Here is a 21250-nt window from a genome sequence, read left to right as displayed (position 1 = left end):
ACCTAGGGATCGAACCCTGGTCTCCCGAGTTGCAGGCAGATTCTTTATGAGCTGAGTCACAAACACTTTGGAAAACAGATTGGCAGTTCTTCAAACTGTTCAAAAGAGTTATAACATAATCCAGTAATATATATGCCCAAGTGAAATGAAAATGTATGTCCACGCAGAAACTTGTACACAAACGTTAATAAAAGTATTATTCATAATAACCCCAAAGTGGAAACAACACAAATTTTCATCACTTGATGAGTGGACAAACAAAATAAGGTCCAGCTATACAAGGGAATATCGGGAGAAGGCGATGGCACCCACTCCAGTGCTCTTGCCTGGAGAATCCCAGGGACGGAGGAGCCTGGTGGGCTGCAGTCCATGAGGTCGCTAAGAGTTGGACACGACTGAGCGACTTCACTTTCACTTTTCACTTTCATGCATTGGAGAAGGCAATGGCACCCACTCCAGTGCTCTTGCCTGGAAAATCCCATGGACGGAGGAGCCTGGTGGGCTGCAGTCCATGGGGTCGCTAAGAGTCGGACACGACTGAGCGACTTCACTTTCACTTTTCACTTTCATGCATTGGAGAAGGAAATGACAACCCACTCCAGTGTTCTTGCCTGGAGAATCCCAGGGACAGGGGAGCCTGGTGGGCTGCCGTCTATGGGGTCGCACAGAGTCGGACACGACTGAAGTGACTTAGCAGTAGCATACAGCGGAATATTAGTTGGCAATAAAAAGGAATGAAGTAATGATGCTTCCCAGGTGGTGCTAGAGGTGAGGAATCCACCTACAAATGCAGGAGACACAAGAGACGCAGGTTTGACCCCTGGGTCAGGAAGATCCCCTGGAGGAGGTAATGGCAACCCACTCCAGTATTCTTGCCTGGAGAATCCTATGGACAGAGGAGCCTGGAAGGCTACAGTCTATGGTGTTGCAAAGAGCTGGTCATGACTGAGTGACTGAACACGCACACGCAATGACTCATGCCACAACTCTGACGACACTTGAAAAAGGCCAAGTGAGAGAAACGAGTCACAGCGAGCACCGCATATGGTATGATTCCCCTTAAAGGAAATGTCTGGAAAAGGTAAACCCAAAGACCTGAAGTACTTAAATGGTTGCCAATAACAGGGAAGAAACAGGGAATCACTATCTGTTATGGACTGTATTCCCTCAAAATTCACTTGCTGAAACCATTTGCCTGGTAGATACCCCAGAATGTATTTAGGGATAGGACTTTTAAAGAGGTATAATTAAGTTAGAATTGTTAGAGCAGGCAGGTAGCTAGGTCTGAGCAGAAATGGGGCCAGGGCCCAGGTAGCAGGAAATCATGCATCTTGTTAACCGCGGGGGTCCGTGGGCGGACAAAGTAAAGCAGGAACCTCCAGCCTGACAGTAAAGCACACGTTTTGGGTGATAAGGGTCCGGGTAGCAGACAAAGAAAGGTGAGGAAAGGTGGGAATCTTCTGCTTCCGCAGGTAACCTTCTACTCATTATGCTCTCATTATAATACAAAATTAGCTGTGCAGGTAAGAAACACTCATCATGCATCAGTACCACGACCCTTGGAATCTCAGCTAAATAAGGACAAAAATCCCTTCTCCCCTCAGGAAATTGGAGCTGGGAATACAATCCCTAAAGCCCTCCTTCCCCAGTGAATACTCCAACCCTCATACGTCCCTCATAACTGGTTCCAGTACTCTTGCCTGGAAAATCCCACGGGTGGAAGAGCCTGGTAGGCTACAGTCCATGAGGTCACTAAGAGTCGGACACGACTGAGCGACTTCACCTTATGTTACCTTACCTTACCATAACCAGTTTTCCAGAGACCCAGGGCAGCAGCTCCTCAACTGTCTACCTGTTTTCCCTCTGAGACCGTATCTTTACTTAAATAAACTCTCACTATACTTTCTTAACCTCCTTGCTTCATCTCCCAATTCTTTTCGACAAAGCAAGAACCTTAAATTCACTGAAGAAAAAATGAGGCCATTAGTATGGGCCATAATCTAATCTGAGCTTCTCAGATGGCTCAGTGGTAAAGAATCTGCCTTCGATGCAGGAGATGCAGGAGATGACGGTTCCATCCCTGGGTTGGGAAGATCCCCTGGAGGAGGACATGGCAACCCACTCCAGGATTCTTGCCTGGAAAATCCCACGGACAGAGGAGCCTGGCAGGCTACAGTCCATAGTGTCGCAAAGAGTCAGACACACGAGTATGCATGCGTGTTGCCTGATGTGGTAATCTAATCTGACTGGTGTCCTTATAAAAAGAAGAGATTAGGACACATAGAGACACCTGGAATGGAAGAAAGACTCTTCGAGGACACTTTGAGAAGGCAGCCATCTGCAAGCTCCAGGAAGAAGCCTCAGAAGAAACCCAACCTGCTGGCACCTGGCTCTTGGACGTCCAGCCCCCAGAACAGTGAGGAAGTAAATGTGTGTGGTCTATTCCCTGTCTGTGATATCTTGTTATGGCAGCCCCAGTAAACGATTACACTGCCAATGGGCGTGGGATTTCTTGTGGTATGAAGAAAATGTTGTGAAATTATATACTGATGGTTGCACAACTCTGAATATACTAAAAGCCATTGACAGGCATTCCTTAAATGGGTGGATGTTAAGGAATATGAGTGATATCTCAATAAAACTGTTTGAAAAGAGAGAGCTCACCAATCATCTGGGAGGACTGGTGGAGAAAGACAGCCACCCCGTCACAAGCTGGGAGTAAAGGCCCTTTTTTCCTCTCCCACATGGATCATATCCTTGGACAGGATGGGAGCTTAGGCCTGCACTTCTCTTTTTTCAGAGAGCTGTAAACTTCTAGTTTCTTTCTTTCTTTTCTTTTTAAATTTTTATTTACTTGGCTGCACCAGGTCTTAGTTCCAGCCTTGGGGATCCAGTTCCCTGACCAGGGATCTGTCAACTACAAATTGGGACTTTCCAAGAGCATTTGCTGTGAAAGTGTGGCACTCAATATGCCAGCAAATTTGGAAAACTCAGTAGTGGCCACAGGACTGGAAAAGGTCAGTTTTCATCCCAATCCCTAAGAAAGACAATGCCAAAGAATGCTCAAACTACCACACAATTGCACTCATTTCACATGCTAGCAAAATAATGCTCAAAATTCTCCAAGCCAGGCTTCAACAGTACGTGAACCATAACCTTCCAGATGTTCAAGCTAGATTTAGAAAAGGCAGAGGAACCAGAGATCAAATTGCCAACATCTATTGGATCATCGAAAAAGCAAGGGAGTTCCAGAAAAACATCTATTTCTGCTTTATTGACTACGCCAAAGCCTTTGGCTGTGTGGATCACAACAAACTGTGGAAAACTATTAAAGAGGTGGGAATACCAGACCACCTGACCTGCCTCCTGAGAAATCTGTATGCAGGTCAGGAAGCAACAGTTAGAACTGGACATGGAACAACACACTGGTTCCAGATAGGAAAAGGAGTATGTCAAAGCTGTATGTGTCACCCTACTTATCTAACTTATATGCAGAGTACATCATGAGAAACGCTGGACTGGAAGAAACACAAGCTGGAATCAAGATTGACAGGAGAAATATCAATAACCTCAGATATGCAGATGACACCATCCTCATGGCAGAAACTGAAGAAGAACTAAAAAGCTTCTTGATGAAAGTGAGAGAGGAGAATGAAAAAGTTGGCTTAAAACTCAACATTCAGAAAACTAAGATCATGGCATCTGGTCCCATCACTTCATAACAAATAGATAGGAAAACAGTGGAAACAGTGACAGACTTTATTTTTGGGGGCTTCCAAAATCACTGCAGATGGTGATTGCAGCCATGAAATTAAAAGACGCTTACTCCTTGGAAGAAAAATTATGGCCTACCTAGACAGCATATTAAAAAGCACAGACATTATTTTGCTGACAAAGGTCCATCTAGTCAAAGCTATGGTTTTTCCAGTGGTCATGTATGGATGTGAGAGTTGGACTATAAAGAAAGCTGAGCGCTGAAGAATTGATGCTTTTGAACTGTGGTGTTGGTGAAGACTCTTGAGAGTCCCTTGGACTGCAAGGAGATCCAACCAGTCCATCCTAAAGGAAAACAGTCCTGAATATTCATTGGAAGGACTGATGCTGAAGCTGAAACTCTAATAGTTTGGCCACCTGATGTGAAGAATTGATTCATTTGAAAAGACCCTGATGATGGGAAAGATTGGAGGTGGGAGAAGGGGACGACAGAGGATGAGATGGTTGGATGGCATCGCTGACTGAATGGACATGAGTTTGAGTGAACTCCGGGAGTTGGTGATGGACAGGGAAGCCTGATGTGCTGCAGTCCATGGGGTCGCAAAGAGTTGGACACGACTGAGTGACTGAACTGAACTGAACTGAAGAGCACGTGCCAGCTACTGAACAGCAACAGCAAGGCTTTTACCATCTGCCTCTGCAGAGACTGAACCCTGTGCTGCTGTGGCTGCTGACCGTCAACACCCGCTGAGGGGAATTCAAGGTGGAGAATGAGGCACTGCGTACTCCAGGGAAACCGGTGGAACAGGTCTGTAGATAGTGAGATATTTTCCAAAACTGATTTCATGATCCCCAATCCCTTCATCTCTTCATATCTAGAAAATCACTAAAATTCCTTCATGGTGACATCAGCTCCCTGTGACTAGCAGGAAACCTTTCATAAAGTAAGTGCTTGATTGCACTGAATTCCCCCTTTTCTGAAATCACATATATTGACATTCCTCCCACTACCTCTTTGGAGCAGTGTCTCAGAGCTATCTGAGGTGCTGTCTCCAGGGCTGTAGTTCTCATTTTGCCCCAAAGAAAATTCAACTCGCAGTTCTCACATTGTACATCTTTTCTATCAGCGAATCGAACCAGAGCCCCCTGCACTGGGAGCTTGGAGTCTTAGCCACTGGACCACCAGGGAAGTCTCTGTAAACTTCTAATTTCAAACACAGGTAAGAAGATAAGTAACCTGTATACTAGTTTCCTATTGCTGCTATGCAAATTACCCCAAATTTGCAGGCTTAAAGCAATGCGTGTGTGTTCTCTTACTGTTCTGGAGGTCAGAAGTCTCGCACGGCCTCCCTGGGCTAGAATCACACAGGGCTCCTTCCAGAGTTCCCAGGAGAGAATCTGTCCTTGTCTTTTCCCGCTTCCATAGGACGCCCACACTCTTTGGCTCATGTCGCCTTAGGAAGGACCCAGCAACCAAGGGCAGGTCTTCCTCACGGGGCATCACGCTGACCTTGCTCTGCAGTCACACCTCCCTCGCCTCCTTTCCCTCCTTCCCTCTCTCATAATCAGGGGCCCTTGTGAATATACTGGGCCCCCAATTGCATGAATAATCCATGAAACTCACCCTTTTTCAAGGTCAGCTGATCAGCAATGTCAATCCTCCCTACAGCCTTCATTTCCCTTTGCCTTAGAACCTACATGTTCGTGGGTTCCTGGGGTCAGGACTGGACATTTGAGGGTGGGGTGGAGGGTGTGTTTTGCACAGAAGAAATCTGCCTTTCCTCTCAGGAAGCTGAAAGACTCCTGGAATTATCCTTGTGCTCCTTGGAGTTGAGAAATTTCACCACAGTATAGTGAAACCTTGCTGCTGCTAAGTCTCGTCAGTCGTGTCCGACTCTGTGCGACCCCATAGATGGCAGCCCACCAGGCTCCCCCGTCCCTGGGATTCTCCAGGCAAGAACACTGGAGTGGGTTGCCATTTCCTTCTCCAATGCATGAAAGTGAAAAGTGAAAGTGAAGTCGCTCAGTCGTGTCCGACTCTTAGCGACCCCATGGACTGTAGCCTACCAGGCTCCTCCATCCATGGGATTTTCCAGGCAAGAGTACTGGAGTGGAGTGCCAATGCCTTCTCCGACAGTGAAACCCTAAATGACCATAAAAATATGATAAAAATTTAGCTTGGAAATGTAAAGATATTCTTCTGGATAACTTTTAGCTGAAAGAAGAGATTAGTATTAAAACTACAAATTAATAAGAAATTAATGAAAATGAGAAAACATCCTAGAAACACTTATGGGCTACAACAATAGCAAATCTTGAATGTTTTTTTTATCATATAACAAGAAAAATGTGTAAATGAACGAAGTATTCAACTTAAAACACAAGAAAATAAATTTAAAAAGTTATAAGAAGGGACTCATTTAGGGTAAAAGCTGAAAAGAATGAGCTAGAAAACAAAAACCACTGAAAAATGAAACTAAAATCTGCTTCTTCCAGAAGAAAGAAAAGGGAAAACCCATAAAACCCCAGAAATTAAAGAGGAGAAAATAAAAGTACACTAGGAATGAGAAAGGACTTATAATCACATGTGGTAAATGAGAATAAAATAATTACATGAAGATACTATTGCGATTTGAATTCAATAAATTTGGAGATCTACGTGAAGCGGATGGTTTTTAAAAAAAAAAACAACAACAACAATGGAAAGGCTGCTACTATGAGAACTTCAATTGGACTGAACCCTAAAACCAACTTGATAGCAGGGGTGGCTGGATGGTGAGCACTGGGGGAGGCCAGCCGCCTGCAGGACCTCCTTGGAGAAGCATCAGACACCATGCCTGTGAGTGGCCGACTGGCTCCTGGCAGACAGCAGATGGACAGTCAGCCCCAGACAGGGCTGCCACCACTTACCATGTATGGCCCTGGGCAGGCCCCTGCCCTCACTGGGCCTGGGTGTCCCCCAGAGTTGGATCCTGGAGTATAGACTTAGAAGACCCATGTGGAGGTGGGAGGGTGGGGGTGCTGTTTTGGGGAGTGGGGAGGCGGAAGGGGGAATGGTCTCAGGATTAGAGGGTTTGTGGTCACCTCCACCCCCTTGACTGCACCAGTCACAGAAGCAGCCTTCTCAGCCATATTACAGGGTGGATTTTCCTGTAAGGTTTTATCTGTGGGAAGCTATTGCTGAAACAATTGTTGGACATCAGATGATTTCTCAACCCCCAGAGCGCTGTCAGCTCTGATCTTTTCATAGCACTCACCTACCAAAGTTCATGGGTTTGCTTCGATAACTTTCTGGTCTCTTAGAATTTTAAAGATGTTTATAAGTTCCTCCATGGTGATGGGGGCTTCTATGGTGGCTCAGGGGTAAAGGATCTGCCTGTCAATGCAGAAGATATAGGTTTGATCCCTGAGTCAGGAAGATCTACTGGAGAAGGAAATGGCAACCCATTCCAGCATTCTTGCCTGGGAAACCCCATGGACAGAGAGGAGCATGGCAGGCTACAGTCCATGAGGTTGCAAGTTATCAGACAGGATTTAGCAGCTAAACAACAACAGCAAGAAATGGAGATGGTTGTGTGTTCCTTCTTTCACAGAACTGCTGCTTAATTTGGAACATGATTTAAATGTGCTTTCCTCAAATGACCCAGAACTGGGCTAGCATGCGGAGCTGATGGGCTGGTGAGGCGGGTACACTGTCTCCATCCACACCCACCCGCCTTTCTCCTCTGAGAAGGACGAGCTTCAGAGCCTTTCTGAAATAATTTTGTGAAATAGCTTTGTGTGGCTTCCGCCAGGAAGACACTTGGAAAAGGAGAGAGGATTCATTTGCTAAAAAAGAAAAAGCCTCCCAGATTGTAACCATCATTTTGCAATTCATCTTTGCAAAACCTACCAGGGGACATAAAGATGTTCCTGCCCTCTAATTCAGCAATTCCACTTCCTGGACATTTGCCTTGAAGTAAATGTAAAAGGAAAACCCAGCAGATGAGGCTGTTCTCTGCAGTGTGGTTTGTGACAGTAAAACCCTGGAAGCAGGAGAAGATTCAGGGTTAAGGGCAAAGGTTTAGGAATTGAATGCAAGTCCAAATGCTCACCTGCCCATTCATTCGTGTATTCCCCCTAACACTTACTGATACTCTGTCCACACACAGGACTGCGCCAAATGCTGGAGAAGGAAGAATGAACGGATGCACACTGTTTGTGTCTCAGGCTGAAGGGCTACAGGCAAGAAGACTAAGTAAACCCACACTTACAATTCAATGTGATAAGGGAAGTACAATGTGGAGAAGAACACATGAGAGAGGCCAGACATCAGACCAGGCACTCAGGGAAGGCTTCCTGAAGGAGGTGGCTTTTTGGTTGCATTATGAAAGTCATGGTGGTTGGCCAGGAAAAATGGGAGGAAGAGTGTGGGGACAGACCACCTATAAAGACTAGTGAAGCCTGGGTGGTGACAGGGAGAATGCTGGGGTGTGGGGACAGGGAGCGAAAGCAGTTAGAGGTGGTGTTGGAGAGGAGCCCAGAACCCCCTGAGTAGTTCTGTGAACAACATGAAGGAGAGTTTCCCTGAGAGCTGCTGAAGGGGTTCAAGCAAGAGAGTTAGGTATTCAGAAAGCTCACTCTGACTGCCATGTGGAGAAAGGCCAGTGTGCTGCAGCTGGGCCAGCACAGAGGCAGCACAGATGAGAGCCTGCGGGGGTGCAGCTGATGGCTCCTTCAGTCCTGGAGACGCAGAATGGCTGAGTGTGGACTCTGAAGCTTTGTGGTTCAAATCCCAACTTACGCACTGTTCAGCTCTAGAAAGTCAACTAACCCCTCTGAGGGGTGGAGGGATTTCCCTGGTGGTCCAGTTGTTAAGACTTCACCTTCCGATGTAGGGCGTATGGGTTCAACCCCTGGTCGGGAGCTGAGATCCCACATGCCTCCTGGCCAAAACACAGAAACGGTGTTGTAACAAATCCCATAATGTCTTTAAAAATCGTCCATATCAAAAAGCCTTTAAAAAGAAAACCCAAAAGAGGAGTGGAGGTGGATGCCCACTGCTGGCTTGGGCAGGTGGGAGGATGCAGCACTGAGTGTGGGGAGAGAAGGGGATGAATTGATGTGGGACAGGAAATCGAGGTGCTGGTAGGCTCGATGGACATCCAGGTATGAGACTAAGGAAGTTGACTCAAGGATGGTTACTCGGAGAGTTATTGGAGCCAAAGAGGTGACTGAGACCCCGGGAGCCGAGGAGACAGCCAGGGTAGGGGGGGAGCGGGAATTGAAGAGGGCAGAACACCCAGAATTGAGGAACAGACCAGGTAGGTGGTCCTCCAATGGGAAAGGGTGAAGCCTGCTTCACTGCTGATGGAAGAAGCCTTCAGAGAGTGTCTTGTAGACAAATGCCCTCTATAAATGTGGTCTTTATTATTTTTTCTTATTATCATCATTGCCATCGTTGGGGTGACAGTGGTAAGGACAGAGTAAAGGGACAAAGCAGGTGATTAAACAGTTAATCCCACTTGGGGACTGTAAGTAGAAAAAATATGGGAGAACCTGAAAGTTAATGATTGCTTGAGGAAGCAGATTTGCTTAACCACAAAACCAAGCAGTCCTGCTTAGTAACAAAACTATGCGGCAGAAGCAGGGGACGTGCCCCCAAAACAGTAAAACAAGGGAGGCCTGAGACCCGCATCCTGCCCAGAAAGCTCAGTAAGTTAATGACCCCTAGGCCGTGCTCTCTGCACACATAAAAAACAATAGTTGATGGAAAGGGGACACTTCAAAGTAAAGACTCTCAGTGTACTGAGACCTAAAATAACATTTCGATGGCCATGACACTACATGCTTGGCAATGCGGGGACAAGAAAACTCCTCTGCCCAGCCTGAAGGAGGAGCTGATGACGGAAGCTTGACTGCCACTCAAGAATGAGGGAAAAAGTGGTCTTTTTCCCCTCCCCACTTTTCCTTCAGTTAATGAATCAGTAGCCCAGTAAGTTCCCAGGCTGTGGCAGTCTTGCCCACCTGCTTGTAAGCTTCACCCGCGTCCGGTTCTAATGAACCATTTCTTGTCTTTGACCTTGCCTCTCACCGAGTTCTTTCTGCACCGAGACATAAAGGACTATGACCAGAGCTCTTTGTAGCAACCAAAATGACACCTAGTGGTTTCAAGAGGATTTGAACTAAGAGTGATATCAGAGAAGCCTGTTTATATGCAGCAGATCAGAGTTATTTATAAGGAAGTTATAATGACAGGGGCTAATGCTTATAAAGTTACATGTAAAAAGCAATATAAAGCGTTGTCTATGCAATATGCTAACTACAGAAACACATCCCAAAATGTACTCCTAAGGAAAAAAAATGCAGGAAGGAAATGCACTGAGATATACCAGTGCTGTTTCTGGGTGGGAGGGATACAGCAGGGCTTCCTTCTGAGTCTGCTATGAAGAGTATGCATTAGTTTCATCATGACAAAGGACAATCAACTTTACGCTATAAAAAGAAACAAACTCAGGTGGCTTCATGTAGTGGGGGTGGTGCTGCTATCCCTGCCAGGGGACCGTGGGCAGATCCCTGTTGCCCCAGAGCTCTGGTCTATAGAAAGACAGGGCTGAACAAAATAGCATCCTCCCTACCGTCTGCCCTGGAGACTGCCTTGAAGACACGTCCCAGGAAGGAAAGGCAGTGACTGTGGTCAGATAGTCCTGGGGGACTTTGTGCACTTGGAGGGTCTCCCCAGCATGGCCTCGAGCCTCAGGTTCTCATCCCGCCACTCTACTCTCTGCTCAAAGGCCACATTCCTGAGCGCCCTGGCTCCATCTCTGTGGGCCTGTCCTGACTGTGGCCAGCTGTCTGGCTCCACAAGACCAAGAACTGTGCTATTCTCTCTTTTTTTTTATAATTGTATGATCATATTTGTTTGTGAAATCCAAACACAAAATAAACTAAAAAAAAAAAAAAATCATGCATCATGCTTGTGGTTACCAAAGGAAGAGAATTGGCAGGAGGAAATACAGTGTTCGGGTAGGCGAAAAGTACAAACGTCCAGGTATAAGATGGGGATGCTCAGTTGCTAAGTTGTGTCTGATTCTTTGTGACGCCATGGACTGCAGCCCACCAGGCTCCTCTGTCCATGGAATTCTCCAGGCAAAAATACTGGAGTGGGTAGCTATCCCCTTCTCCAGGGAAGATCTGTGGTATCCTTTGGTATCTGTGTTCCTACTATAGTGCCTGGCTCACAGATGGGATGGTACTTACTGGATGGTTGGATGGATAAATGGATACAATAGTCCCTTCGGACAATACACATCAATGTATTAATATTAAAACTCTCAGAAGACCTACACTAAAAGCCTGCTCAAACCTGTTAAATTCATTGACTCCCAAACCAGGATTCATTAACACCCCGTAAATCAGTGTTCCACGGAACACACTTGGGGAAATACTCCCCCAAGTTGCCCCTTCTGAGCTTCCCTGCAGCCCAACTGTTAAATAAACAGCCCTGCCATTGCGGTTGGCCGGAGTACCTCGGGGGAGGTAAGGGTGCCCTAGCTTTGTGGCTTCCCCCATGCTGGACTCCAGAGCCCCCCCTCTGCTGTCCTGAGCCTGCCGGGTCCTCCCCTCCTCTGCTTCCAGCCGATGTCTGAGCCCACGAGCTGCCTCAGCCTGGAAAGGAGACGCACAGGAGTGATCGCGCCAGAACCAGGAAAAAGCCTTCCCCTCAGCGTCTGAGTTTCTGAAGGTGGTTGCACACCGGTTCAGTGCTAAGGATGACTGAAGGTGAGGATGGTGTAACCTCAGGCGCTCCGGAGGCAAGAAACACAGGGACGCTGTCTGGTTTCTGCCACAGTTAGTTTCAAACCCAGACGATGAGCTGATGCTGTGGTTTTGAACCACCATCACTTCTGCTACCTGCCACTTCTGTGCGAATCAGAGTAAAACAGACCACACGAGAAGAGAGTGCTATGCAGTGCGCTGGGCGTGTACGGCGGGTGGGCACCTGCTGGATCGTGACTCTCACAGCCTCTTCTCCTTGTCGGTCATCGTGGCTGTAGGGGTCCTGTGGTTACCTAAGGGATATAGAGGCCCATTTGGGGAAGTGGATCTCAGAAATGCCACAGACTGTGTCACAGCAGGGAGTCCAGCAATTTCCTAGCTCAGGCCTGGTAAGGAGGGAGAAACTACCCCTTGAAGTTATAAGCGGAAATATTCTAAGCAAATTCGTTCCCAGTGTCTGCCATTTTGCCCCTTGCATCGCTATGGCAACTTGACTATTAAAAGGCTTGTTCTCGCCCAAAGGCTTGTTCCATTGCACCCTAGCATCTCTAGTTACAGATTCTGAGCATCAGCAACGCTGGCTGCTGTAGACGGAAGCAGGACAGAGTCTAAAGGAAGTGGCTGGGAACACGCGAAAGCAGAAAAGCCCCTGTGCGCTGTGTCCCTGCCGGTCAGCATATGGCCTTGAAGCCCTTCCTAGCAGAAATGTGGGATAGAGGAAGGGATGGAGAACCACGTGGCCTCTGAGTTCCCCCCCTTTTTTTTCCGGCTGTGCTAGGTCTTCATTGCTGCGCACAGGCTTTGTCTAGTTGGGGTGTGTGGGGCTCTCCTTGCGGTGGCTTCTCTTGATGCGGAGCGTGGACTCTAGGACATGCAGACTTTAGTAGTTCAGGCTTTAGTCGTTGTGGCTCATGGGCTTAGCTGCTTACGGCATGTGCGATCTTCCTGGATCAGGGATTGAACCTGTATCCATTGCATTGGCAGGTAGATTCTTTTTTTTTTTTTTAATATTTACTTATTTATTCAGCTGCATCGGGTCTCAGTTGCAGCACGTGGGATCTTCGTTGCATTCAGCAAGATCTCTCGTTGTGGCTCATGGACTCCTGTTGTGGCACAACGCTTAGCTGCTCCACAGCGTGTGGGATATTTTCTCTTTTTTTTTGGCCACGTCATGGGGCACGTGGAACTTCCCCGACCAGGGATTGAACCCAAGTCTCCTGCATCGGAAGCACAGTGTCTTAACCACTGGACCACCAAGGAAGTCCCAGGTAGAGTCTTAACCTCTGGACCACCAGAGAAGTCTGGAGTTTCCTTTCTTTTTGGCGACTTTAAGCTCCTGGGTGATGAACCTTCTCCCACAGCATTTCCCCAGATGGACTATTCATGGCCAATAATCAGTGTGTTGGGAGCACAGGAACCCAACGCTCACATTTGGGAACTGCTGATGTAAACATATTTGATGAGTTTCCTGATGCCTTGTGTCCCGGTAGACCACACACTGTACTTAGCACATGGTGTTTCTCAACTTATCCGGAAACCTTCTCTTGCTACTCCTTGAATGGGGCTCTGCGGAGCACAGGCCTGAGAACTGGGAGTTCAGTCTTGGCTCTGCCACCAGCTCACAGAGTGCCGTGGCATGCACCTCTATCTTTCTGGCCCTCGGGCTCTTCCTTTTGGAAGATGGGCAGGGTTGTGCCCAAAGGAAGAGGAATGATGGGAACTCGGCTGCCCTGCTGGTATGGCCACCAAGGAGTAAGGCTGGGTGAGATCCAGTGAAGCTGAGCAGGTGTGAGCCTGTGTGTGTGCACCTGTACACGTGTGTCTGGGTGCCTGCAGGCCAGCGGAGTCCTGGGGGAGGAGCCGAGACCCCGTGGACCTGCGTTCGGAAGGAGCTGCTGGGCCAGGGGCACAGTTGACAAAGGAGGTCCCTGAGAGAACTCTCAGCCTCCCATATCCACATGAAGGGTATGCGAGAGTCAGAAATTCCAATTCTTATAAGGTATTTGTAAGGAGAATTTCTTTGGGGGAAAGTTGAGATGATTCCAATCCCCTTTCTCCCAAGAGGGAGGGGTAGGCATGGTTTCTAATGAGAGCTCGGGTGTGTCCCCTGGAGTTTGCAGACTTAGTGGCTGAAAAATCTAAAGGCGACAGGGTAGTACCCAGCAGACGCTGGAGGAAGCCGTGTGGCGAGGGCATAACTACCCATCTATAGGTGTCAGGGTATCAGGAGCAGGACCATAGTGAGACAGGGTTGGGTCATCTTAGGTCCTATCCACAGGGCTGTCTGCAGGGCGGTGGACTTCCAGAGAGAGGACAGGAGGTGGGCTTCCCTGCGCTCAGGGCTACGGGAGAGAGCAGCTGCCAACAGAACACCTTTCCCCAGGTCAAGGGGCTCTCTCCAGGGGTGAGAGGACATGGGCAATGAAGGACTCCCCAAGAACCTCTGAAAGCTCCTGGGAAGGGTCAGCCAAGACACCTGCCCACAGAGTGAGAACCAGCATTGTGGGATAAGAATTTCCTTTCTTGTGGAAGGATATCCCATGTTCTCAGATTGGAAGAATTAAGATTGCTAAAATGGCCGTACTATCAAAAGCCATCTACAGATTTAACATCAGTTCAGTTCAGTCACTCAGTCGTGTCTGACCTTTTGCAACCCCATGGACTGCCTCATGTCAGGCCACCCTGCCCATCACCAACTCCCAGAGCCTACGCAAACTCACGTCCATCGCATGGGTGATGCCGTCCAACCATCTCATCCTCTGTCGTCCCCTTCTCTCCCCTTCAGTCTTTTCCAGCATCAGGGTCTTTTCCAATGAGTCAGTTCTTCACATCAGGTGGCCAAAGGATTGGAGTTTCAGCTTCAGCCTCAGTCCTTCCAATGAATATTCAGGCTTGATCTCCTTTAGGATTGACTGGTTGAATCTCCTTGCAATCCAAGGGACTCTCAAGGGTCTTCTCCAACACCACAGTTCAAAAGCATCAATTCTTCAGCGCTCAGCTTTCTTTATAGTCCAACTCTCACATCCATACATGACCACTGGAAAAACCATAGCTTTGACTAGATAGACCTTTCACAGATTTAATGTGATTCCTATCAAATCATGCATGTATTTTTCACAGAATTGAACAAATAATCCTAAAATTTACATGGAGCCACAAAGGCCCCATAATTGCCAAAGCAATCTTAAGGCAAAAGAACAAAGCTGTGGCATAACCCTCTCAGACTTCAGACAGTACTAGAAAGCTATGGTAATTGAAACAGGCTTCTCTGGTGGTCCAGTGGTTAGGAATCTGCCTTGCAATGCAGGGGACACCAGCTCAATCCCTGGTCCAGGAAGATCCTGCATGCTGGGGGGTAACTGAGTCTGAGAGCCACAACTACTGAACCCACCCTCCCTAGAGCCCGTGATCCGCGACAGAGGCTGTGGGGGTGCTGTTGCGGTGAGAAGCCCTTGAACTGCAACCCTTGAACTGCGACTAGAGAGTGGCCCCCTCTCACTGAAACTGGGGAGAGTCCACGCTGAGCAGTGAAGACCCAGCACAGTGAAAAAAACTTTTTTAAATAGTAAAAAAAATAAATACTGTGGTATGAGCACAAAAACAGACATAAAAGTCAATGGAATGAAATAGAGAGACTAGAAATAAACCCACACACTTATGGTCAATTAATCTTCAACAAAGGAGGCAAGAATATTCAATGGAGGAAAGAGATTTTCCAGCAATGAAGTTAAAACACTTCCTTATATCACGCACACAAAATAAGCTCAAAATGGCTTAAGTACTTAAATATAAGACACGATACCATAAAACTCCTAGAAAAGAGCACAGGCAAAACATTCTTTGACATAAATCATCACAATGAAAAAAATAAATAAATCATCACAATGTTTTCTTAGGTCAGTCTACCAAAGTAATAAAAGGAAAATAAACAAATGGGACCTAATCAAACTCGTAAGTTTTTGCACATCAAAGGAAACCATCAACAAAATGAAAAGACAACCTACAGACTGGGAGAAAATATTTGCAAATGATGCAACTGACCAGGGCTTAATTTCCAAGATATACAAACAGTTCATATGACTCAATATTAAAAAAAAAAAACACAACACAATAAAAAAATGAGCAGAACGCCTAAATAAACATTTCTCCAAAAAAGACATACAGATGGCCAACAGACATATGAAAAGATGCTCAACATTGCTAATTATTAGAGAAATGCAAATCAAGATTACAATGAGGTATCTTACACTGGTCAGAATGGCCATCATCAAAAAAAAAAACAACTATGAACAATAAATGCTGGAGAGGGTGTGGAGAAACGGGAACCCTCACCCTAGTATTCTTGCCTGAAGAATCCCATGGACAGAGGAGCCTGGCAGGCTACAGTCCATGGGGTCGCAAGAGTCAGACACGACTGAGCGACTAAACCGCCACCACCTACACTGTTGGTGGGAGTGTAAACTGGCGCAACCACTACGGTGAACAGTATGGATGTTCCTTAGAAAACTAAAAATATAGTTACATATGGTTCAGCAATCTTGTTCCTGGACATGTATCTAGAAAAGATGAAAATTCTAATTGGAAAAGACATATGTGCCCCAGTGTTCATAGTGGCACTATCTAATAGCCAAGACTAGACAACAAGACGCAGAAGCAACCTCAGTGTCCATGAACGGATAAGACGTGTTGTGTACACAACGGAATACTGTGGCGTGTGCATGCTCAGTTGTGTCTGACTCTTTGTGACTCCATGGACTGTAGCCTGCCAGGCTCCTCTGTCCATGGAATTTTCCAGGCAAGAAATACTGGAGTGGGTTGCCATTTCTTTCTCCACGGGATACTCCTGACCCAGGGATGGAACCTGTGTCTCTTTTTTTTTGAATCTGCACCTCTTGCATCTCCTGCATTGGCAGGAGGATTCTTCACCACTTGCACCACCTGGGAAATCAATGGAACATTACTCAGCCATAGAAGAATGAAGTAATGCCGTTTGCAACAACATAGGCGGGTCTAGGCATCATCATATTAAGTGCAGTAAGTCAGAGAAAGACGTGCATGATATCACTCATTTGTGGAATCTAAGAAAAGGGATACAAATGAACTCACAAAACAGAAACAGATTCACCGACATAGAAAATAATCCTATGGTTACCACAAGGGAAGGGGGGTGGGGAAGGGATAAATTAGGAGTCTGGGATTAGCAGATACGAACCACTACATATAAAACAGATAGACAACAAGGTTCTGCTGTACAGCACAGGGAACTATATTCAATATCATGAAATAACTTGTAACGGAACAGAATCTGCGTGTGTGTATATATATATATATATATATATTATATAATTGAATCATTTTTCTGTATACCTGAAACTAACACAACAGTGTAAATAAATAGTACTTCAAAAAAAAAAAAAGAATTTCCTTTCTCTTTCCCCACACTCCTAGCCTAAGGAGGTCGGACAGGAACTGGTGAGCTGGGGAAGACAAAGGTGAGCTCTGCTTTCTGCCACCAAGTGGCGTAGCTCTAGCCGGTGGGATAGGGCTGGGAGGGTTTACACTTAAATCTCTTTTCAAGTTTTTTTTTTTTAAGTTTTGTTGGTTGCCTTTTCAGGGAGAAATGGTGGCTCAGACAGTAAAGTGTCTATCTGCAGTGCGGGAGACCTGGGTTCAATCCCTGGGTTGGGAAGATCCTCTGGAGAAGGGAATGGTTACCTTTTCAGCCTTCATCTTATAGGTGTTATGCACCTACTTTGGTTTGAAGCAGAAATAACCAAATTTGTTGTTAACTTCCCCACAATTTTGTGCTCAGGCAAAATCCATGTCCACGAGCTCACCCCTCCCTTAGGCTTCCCCAGAACACAGTGCCCATCTGATGGAAGGTAGGCAGCAGGAAGTCTGTATGCCACCCCACTCTTCCCCATCCCCATGGCCCGGCCCCAGCGTGGTCTGAGCTCAAGTCCCATTTTTATTGAAATATTTAGAAGAGCATGGAGGAGACACATTGAAATAGCTGGGACCCCGGGGTGGGAGGCGGCGGTGGATTGAACCCCTGCCAGGAAGGCTCACCTTGAGCAGGGCTGGTTTCTCAGTCTCCTCATTGGTTCTGGTCCTGACTGCCAGCCGAAGAGAGAAAGATCCAGGCTGGGTGACCCAGGAAGGAGGCATCGTGAGGGAGTCTGGGACAGGGATGGAGGAGGGGACAGCTGAGCATTCCTCCCAGGGGTGGAGGGAGTGGGAGGGGAGGTGGGGCAAAGGGGCTGAGAGACTCAGGGTCAGAGAAGGGTCAGAGAAGGATCAGGAACTAAGCCCATGTGCAGGCTTGAGTCCCTACCCACACTTTCGGGGGAGGGGGCATGCAAGGTCGCTGTATGCCCCAGGTATACATATGGCTCTCTCGCACCCCCAGTGCTTGGCATTGAGACCTGGGGCTGGTCTGACACCTGGAGAAATCTGCATATGGACTAGGTATTAGACACTGGTGAGGTGTCGCTATTAAGTCTGTCCTCTGTGATGAGGTCTTGGTGGTTACACAGAGTGTCCTCATCAGAAAAGCAACCTGAAGGATTTCTGGGTGAAATGACATGGTGGCTTGGGCTTACTTTCGTTCATTTATTTTTGGCTGCACTGGGTCTCAGTTGCTGCATGCAGGCTTTCTCTAATCGGGGGCAGCAGAGGCTCCTCTCCAGTTGTGGTGCCCGGGCTCCTCATGGCAGTGGCTTCTCTTGTTGCAGGACATGGTCTCTAGAGCCCGGGCTCAGTAGTTGTGAGGCACAGGCTAAGTTGTCCTGCGGCGTATGGGATCTCCCCCAACCAGGGATCGAACATGTGTTCCCTGCATTGCAAGGAGGACTCTTAATCACTGGAGCACAAGGGAAGCCTCTTGGATTTATTTTTAGTGTACTCCAGTCCCCCCACCCCATCCACAATCAGGGCTGCGGCTGCTGCTGCTGCTAAGTCACTTCAGTCGTGTCCAACTCTGTGCGACCCCAGAGATGGCAGCCCACCAGGCTCCCCCGTCCCTGGGATTCTCCAGGCAAGAACCTGGAGTAGGTTGCCATTTCCTTCTCCAATGAATGAAAGTGAAAAGTGAAGGTGAAGTCACTCAGTCGTGTCCTACTCTTAGCAACCCCATGGACTGCAGCCTACCAGGCTCCTCCGTCCATGGGATTTTCCAGGCAAGAGTACTGGAGTGGGGTGCCATTGACAATCAGGGCAGATAGTAGAAATGAGGCTTTCAGGATATCAATCATTTTTGAAGCTGGGTGAGAGGTTCTCTTTACTTCTGTGCATGTTTGAAATTTTCTATTAAAAAAATTGAAAACTAGTATGAAGACCCATTGGGAAAGACCCTGATCCCGGGACAGATTGTGGGACCAGCAGAGGATGAGATGATTGTTGGATGGCATTGTTGACTCAATGGACATGAGTCTGAGCAAGCTCAGGGAGATAGTTAAAGGACAGGAAAGCATGGAGTGCTGCAGATTATGGGGTTGCAAAGAGTCGGACAGGACTTAGCAACTGAATAACAATGAAGAGTAGCCTGGATCAGTTTCTGCCTTCCAAGAGGTACAGACTTCTCTGCTCACTTTCACCAAAAAGCTGCCTCCCGGATTCTGCACTGGACGGACTCCCTCTGAAGAAGCCAGGGGGTCTCCACCAATTATTTCTTCTGTGTGCTCTTCTGCATCAAAGACCAGATGATGGTGTGTTAGTCAGCCAGTCATGTCCAACTCTTTGCAACTCCATGGACTGTAGCTCGCCAGCCTCCTCAGTCCATGGAATTTTCCAGGCAAGAAAATACTGGAGTGGGTTGCCATTTCCTTCTCCAGGGGATTTTCTCAATCCAGGGACTGAACTCGAGTCTCCTGCATTGCAGGCAGATTCTTCTGTCTGAGCCACCTGGGTAGCCTGTTTCCAAATCACAGGAAAAACGACCAATAGGGCAAACGCACAACCTCTGGAAGCGCAAGTAAAACGTAAAACGGGTGGTGGGGGGAGGCATGAGAAGACTCCTGAGGGGGCTTGCCGGTGAACCACAGACCGCCCCTCCCCCCTGCTGTCAGGGTGCACTCACCCAGTGGGAACCACAGATGCCAGGATCTGCTGAACTTCCCCCCCACCGGCTCCAGCTGGCCCTGGAGGACCCCCACCCCACGCTTTCACCTCTGACCTCGTGCCCTCTCTCCTCCACCTGCCGAAGCTCTCCCAGCGTGTTTGGATCCCCCGCCAGCAGCACTCTGCACACAGATGCTGGAAAGCTGTTTGCTCAACAAGCAAAGAGCCCACAGCGGCTCCAGAGTGAGCACCGAGAGTCAAGCCACCCAGCCACTGAGCCGTCCGTACTGCTCAGTGCCGATCTGGTTTCTGCCGCACCCAAGCCCTCTGCTGGTTTTTCTCCTTCCTCTCGGATCGCTTGTGTTTTACCCGCCCTCAAAGTCATCCGAGCCCCGAGCCCCGCTGGCTGGGTCAAAGGACCCCCCCACCCCCACTCCTTGCCCTGGTTGCCCAGCATCTGCAGATTCAGCCACATCCAGATTCAGCCATTGCCGGCCTCCCGCAGAGAGCATCACTCAGAGTGCCATCTCCAGCCAGAGTTGCGTTCTGCACCTGCCAGCCGAACGCCTGCCCACACTACACTTGGATGTCTCGGAAGGTTCCTGACTTCACCCTAACTGCCCCAGGGCCCCCCATCATCCTCTTTCAAGCTCGCAGTGCTCCCCATCTTAGTCGACGGCACTAACATCTGCCCAGAGGACAGTCAGGGGCCTGGGCCTCATCCACTGTCCCCACCCCATCCATCACCAGGCCCCCTGCCGATGTCACCCCAGAAACCTCTCTTGACAATCCATTCACCTCCCCCATGTTCACTGCCTGCACCCCAGTCCACGGCACCATCACTTCCCTAAGTTGGAGTCTCCGCCCCTCACCTGTCAGTCTCTGCAGTCGGACTGAGAGCTGATGTGGCCACAGGCCACTGGGAGGAACACATCTGGCTTTGCTCCTGGGGTCTCCTGTTCCAGCAGAATCCTGGGGTCCTAGGCCTTGTCTGCCTGAGAGGTGGTGAGTGGTGGTACATGACTACTGCTCAGTATGTTAATGAATACCTGCAAGGCTAATACTGGGCATTATGTTGGGCATTTTGTTTAAAATGCAGGCAAGTAAGAAGGTGGCAATAATGGTCTAGATACATAACTTTTCCATTACTGAGCTTCGAAAACAGTGGACACATATCGAAATACAAGGAGATCTTAGAACTTTTAAGTCAATAATGGGTTCCTTTCCCTTCTCTGATCTGGTTATTCCTCAATTATTAATTAAAAAATCATTATTTTTGCCAGTATTTACATAACCAAGTTAAATAACAACTGGATATGACAATTAAGCTGAATTCTTTTCATTTTTTATTTTTGGCTGCATTGGGTCTTTGTTGCTGTGAGCGTGCTTTCTCAGTGGAGGGCTACTCTTCATTGAGGAGCTAGGACTCCTCACTGTGGTGGCTTCCCTTGTTGCAGAGCATGGGCTCTCGAGCATGTTGGATCAGCAATCGTGGTTCACAGGCTTAGTCACCCTGAGGCGTGTGGGATCTCCCCAGACCAGGGTTTGAACACGTGCCCCCTGCATGGGCAGGCGGATTCTTAACCACTGGACTGCTAGGGAAAGTCCTAAACTGAATTCTTGGGAGTTATCTAATCTGATGAAAGCTGACACACCACATACAAACTATAGTTTTATTTGCAAGTGACCCAGGTGAGAAAAAAAAAAAATCTGGATATGA

The sequence above is a fragment of the Bos taurus genome, chromosome 21 (assembly GCF_002263795.3).
Source record: "Bos taurus isolate L1 Dominette 01449 registration number 42190680 breed Hereford chromosome 21, ARS-UCD2.0, whole genome shotgun sequence".
NCBI classification, from domain to species: domain Eukaryota; kingdom Metazoa; phylum Chordata; class Mammalia; order Artiodactyla; family Bovidae; genus Bos; species Bos taurus.
This window is presented reverse-complemented; position numbering follows the sequence as displayed.